Source organism: Henckelia pumila, chromosome 1 (genome assembly GCF_033568475.1).
Source record: "Henckelia pumila isolate YLH828 chromosome 1, ASM3356847v2, whole genome shotgun sequence".
Classification (NCBI taxonomy): Eukaryota; Viridiplantae; Streptophyta; class Magnoliopsida; order Lamiales; family Gesneriaceae; genus Henckelia; species Henckelia pumila.
Window position 1 is genome coordinate 165,070,211 of NC_133120.1, and position 5,315 is coordinate 165,075,525.

The 5,315-nt window shown below is 40.5% G+C and overlaps 1 non-coding gene across 1 annotated transcript; it reads left to right on the top strand.

Annotated features, from left to right (window-relative positions):
• Positions 1-963: 963 nt before the first annotated feature.
• On the top strand, positions 964-1,070 carry LOC140876969 (small nucleolar RNA R71). Its single transcript, XR_012149191.1, has one exon. It is a non-coding gene; the product is annotated as a small nucleolar RNA R71 (small nucleolar RNA).
• Positions 1,071-5,315: the final 4,245 nt, after the last annotated feature.

Sequence of the window (5,315 nt, forward strand, 5' to 3'; positions counted from 1 at the left end):
TGTTCCAAGGCATCTGCAAATGGAATATTGATGTGTATCTTCTTGAAGATATCTAGAAACTTGGAAAATTGCTCATCAAGTGCCTTCTTCTTAAACCGCTGTGGATAAGGAAGTTGTGGCTTGTACATCGGTTTAGATTCAGCTTCCTTCTTGGGCTCTTCAACCACAATTTCTTCAGTCACTGGTTCTTCACTTTCTTTGGCTTTTCTCTGCTCTTTCTCTTCTAACTTCTTCCCACTTCTCAACTCAACTGCTTTGCACTGCTCCTTTGGATTTACTTCAGTATTGCTGGGAAACTGTCCTCTGTTTTGATCCTTCAAAGCATTTGCAAGCTGTCCAATCTGTGTCTCCATGGATTTCATCATAGCTCCCAAACTACACATGTGTGTCTCCATGCTATCCATTCGAGTTTCAGTTCTCGACATCCGCTTGTTAGATTCAGTAACAAATGTAGACACCACATCCTCCAACGATGCTTTACCTTCCCCTTGATTTGTATTGAATCCCGGAGGGGCTTTCAACACATTCTTGTTGTTGGCATAAGAAAAGTTTTCATGGTTACGTAAACCAGGATGATAAGTATTAGGAGGAGGGTTACCTCGATAGTTTCCATAGCCTCTTGGATTGATATATTGAGCTTCCTCAGGTGGATGAGATTCATCTATGACAACCGACACACCTGCAGGTTCTGCGATATTCACCTTGTTCAGAGAAGCCACTTGTGTACTCAACGCAGATAGCTGTGCAGTAATGGATGTAAGAGGATCCACACTGTACACTCCTTTCTTAACTCCCATATGTTTAGATGGTCATTGATAACTATTGATAGTCATCTGTTCCAGCATATCATAAGCCTGAATGGGATCCTTGGCAAATATGGTACCTCTAGCAGCAGAGTCCACTGACATTCTTGTAGGCGTATTCAATCCATTGAAGAAAAACTCTATTTCTTCCCAATCTGCAAAATTATGATTAGGACAACGCCTTAACAAATCTTTGTACCTTTCCCATGCCTCGTATAGTTGTTCTGAATCATGCTGTTGAAAGGTACTGATCTCAATCTTTAGTTGGGTTTCCTTGGATGGTGGAAAGAATTTCTCTAAGAATTTCACAGCCATGCCCTCCCAAGTTGTTATGCGTCCTAGTGGCAATGACTGCAGCCAACTCCGTTCTTTGTCCCTAAGAGAGAAAGGAAACAAACATAAGCGTATTGTATCCTCAGAAACACCATTTATTTTAACAGTATCAGTAATCTCTAGAAAAGTGCGCAAGTGTAAATGAGGATCAGCTGTGGCAGTTCCATTGAATTGGTTCTGCTGAACCATGTTGATTAAGGCCGGCTTCAACTCGAAGTTGTTGGCATTTATTGTCCCTCTAGCGATTCCAGAATAGTGAGCCTGGATCGTTGGCCTGAAATGATCTCTAATTGGCACAAAAGGCAATTCATTGACATCTTCTTCAGCCATGTTTAATTGTTCTTCTCTCCTAGCTTTTCTCAAAGCTCTTGCAGTTCGTTCAATCTCTGGATCAAAGAGCAAAGAATTCGCACTTTGAGATCTTCGCATAAACTGCAATTACGAACAATAGCAATTTATTAGTACTTAAATTAAAATAAGAAAAACTCTAAATTAAAACTTCGACCAATTGGTAACAAGATTAAAAATAATCAAAATTACTCCCCGGCAACGGCGCCAAAAACTTGTGAAATTTCCTCGCAAGCGTACGAGTGTCAAGTTTTAGTATAGTGAAAGAGAGAGTGTCGATCCCACAGGGAGTAAAATGAAAACATTCAATACTTGTAATTAAAATAGTCTTAATTTTATCTAGAAAATCAAACTTCAAGAGTTTTGCAGAATAAATAAAATAAATAAATAGAAATTATTCAGCTCACACACACACAAATTTTGAGGAATTATCAATCAGAGAAAAATAGTCCAGAGGTTTTGATTTCACTTGGTCTCGACAATATTCAATCCTAATTAATCTATTTTATGAATTTCCTTCGATTAATAACCAAAAACACTTAGATTATTCTATTCCCCTCTCCCGAGCAACAAATAGAGTGTATCAAATTACAATTCGATTTCAATATCCCTATTAAAAATCTAGATGTAGTGATATGTGTAAAATGATGTTCCTTAAAGGTTCTATTAAAGCTATATACTCTCCCGAGCTATATAAACAATTAACAGTGTAGTTCCTATTGATCCTACTCAAAATCCCCTCTCCCGAGCAATGATTCTAAGTAAATATAACAACTCAATTTATGGCCAATAAATTAAGAAGACATTCAATTCTAGAAACACAATTAATCTATAGAAATTCAATTTATTAAAATCAAAGATTCATGAATATGTCTCAACCAAGCTACGTCAACCTCTAGACCAGAAAAGTTTAGTTCATGCTTGAATTCAATAAAAACCAAATAATGTTTAATATCTCAAACATAATTCAACAATCAAAAGAAAATAAAAAGAAGAAACAAAGCTGTAGTCTTTCTTCCGTGTCCGGTCGAAAAGTCTTCGTCTTCGTTCCAAACAATCTTCAGTTCTTCAACTCCAAAAAACTCACAGAAGTGCTCTTTCGAATATTGTGTGTATTGGTGGCTGATAGATCCTCCATATGACTCCGAAAAATCTCTTAAATCTGACCTAACAATCGTCCAAAAAAATACCAAAGATATCCCCCAAGTTTCCATAAATAATCGGACTCTAACATTCCAAACAGACGACGGCGCGGGCGCGCCGGAAACAGGGCGGGCGCCCTCTCAACTCACAAAACATGCTTTTAAAAATTCCTCAATGGCGCGGGCGCGCCTAGTGTCAGCGCGGGCGCACTCCCAGCTCGACTCTTTATCTTGAACTCTTCATTAACAGCGTGGGCGCGCCTAAGGATAGGGCGGGCGCGCCTCTAGCTCGAACTCAACCTTTTTTCTTCACTTTTCCAACTCTTGAATTTCTTTGTAAACTTCCATCTTGTAAGCTTATTTCCACTTGAACACATCAAAATCCATAACTTCCTACAAACACAAAAACAACAACAATTTCATGCAATATCTACCAATAAATTCCAAAATTCAAGTAAAACCATATACAAATTAAGTGCACAAAATGCACTTATCAGTTACCTCCCTGTCTGTTCTGCTGCTGAGGCTGGAAAGAGTGCACTGCAGAAGACTGCCTCTTGGGTTGAGCTACCGGTCGAGATGAACTTATGGTCTGAGCTCTATCTCTGTTACGCTGAGGGCACACCTTAGAGAAGTGTCCCGGTTGCTGACAGGTGTTACAATTACCAAAGACTCCCACACACTGATCCGGTGAGTGTCTTCCCCCACACTTGCTGCAGTACATGGATGAAGATCCAAAACTCTGCCCTGAACCGAATTGCTTGGAACCACTGGAACTAGAAGAACTGTTCCCCTGCCTCTTGAACTATTTACCTCTTGCTTTATACTGATCCTTTCTGTTTCCCCCACTGTTTCCACCTTCATACCTTTTCTGTTGGTTCTGATGCTGAGGTGGCTGATTCTGATACTGAGATGGTGGGTTCTGATACTGCCTCTGTTGCTGAGGTGCTACCTGGTTACCTCTTTGCCTCCACAAGCTTGCTTCTGCTCCCTTTGCGTGATTCATGGCACCTCAAAGTTGTTAGGCCTGTTGGTGTTACCAACGTTAAGACGTCGGGGTTCAAACCATTGATGAACTGATCTGCCTTAGCTTCTTCATCTCCGGCAATTAGCGGTGCAAAACGCAACAGACTATCAAACTTAGCCACGTACTCTTCAATGTTCAGATTCCCTTGCCTCAGATTGGAAAACTCTGCTCCCTTATCTTTGCGATACGAGATAGGGAAAAACCGCTTATAAAATTCATATTTAAAAAGAGTCCAAGTAACTTCCGTACCTCTACTCTCCATTGCTTTCTTTGTCATGATCCACCAGCTCTTAGCAACCCCACGTAGCTGATGAATGACTAACCTGATTCTGCGATCATCTGTGTAGTCAATGGAATCGAACAGCTGATCAATATCATCCAACCAACTCTCGCAGTCAACTGGATTTTTTGAACCCATCAATAACGGCGGATTGAACGACTCAAACCTCTTCAGCAAGGTTTCCATAGGCGTTGCTGAAGCATCCAACTGATCAACTTCAGTGCTAGCTTGCTCAGTCGCAGGGATAACTGGCGGTGTGTTTCTGTTTATCACTCGACGAGGACCCATCTGAATAACAAAGGTTAGGGCACAAGATATCTCAATCGCTACAACCGGTGCCCCTCTACAACCGCTCAGAAAAACCGGATACCAGTCAATAACATAAGCAGTTATATCCCAAGTAGATCATGCTTTATAAAATTAAATCACATAACCATGTAATTCAAATAATTCTCAACAATAAAGCATGCTTGCATGGAATTAATTATACAGCTAAAATAATTCAAACACATGTGAGGAGCCAATACACGCAGACTCGATCTACCCGCTCACTCTAGTTCAACCAAGAATCTTATATCTCTGATACCACTTAATGTGAGACCTCGTTTCTAATCAACTAATATGAGACAACAAGCGATATGTAAACAAGAAACCAATAATATATATTTTTTTAAAGGAGGCTCGCGCGCCCGCGCCTAAACCCCGCAAAAACCAGCGTGCCCGCGCTCTAAGTAAGAGCACCCGCGCCCATACCTCGCAAAGAGGCCACGCGCCCGCGCCGTCCCCTTGCCCAAAAAAGTTAAGGCACTGAAATAAACTCAATCAAAACCTAAACACTTGCATTAAGAGTATTTGACATGCCAATAACAATACAAGTAAGGTTTAGGGAAGAGAAACATTCAATACGGTAGTACCTACATCGATTCTTGCTTACAAAACAATTATGAGAAGTTCGAATGACTAAACATGTTCGCAAAACATAACTAGGTTGACATGTTGATTCGACTTCTAAACGAGTCTCACTTCTATCTCTTGCTCTGGACGCTAACCAGGTCTATGCTGACTTGATCCTGCCCTTCCTGTTGCCAAGTACACATACAAAACAAAGCAACAGCCGGATAACCAGTGAAAATGATAATCCCAGTAAAAGCAACATATCAAGTAATACAACAATAAACATGCTTTCAAGACAACAACACAATCAATAACAACGTAATGAAATGCATGTCTTTAAATCGGGATATCAAATCTGATAAACAAAGGATTGTTGCTGTGCTTTTGGGATCCCGAGGATGAGATCACGTGATGACTCACCGACTCTCCCAATCGAGGTGGTGCCACGTATCCCACTCCTCTAGACTTTGAGCAACTATAATGAGTAT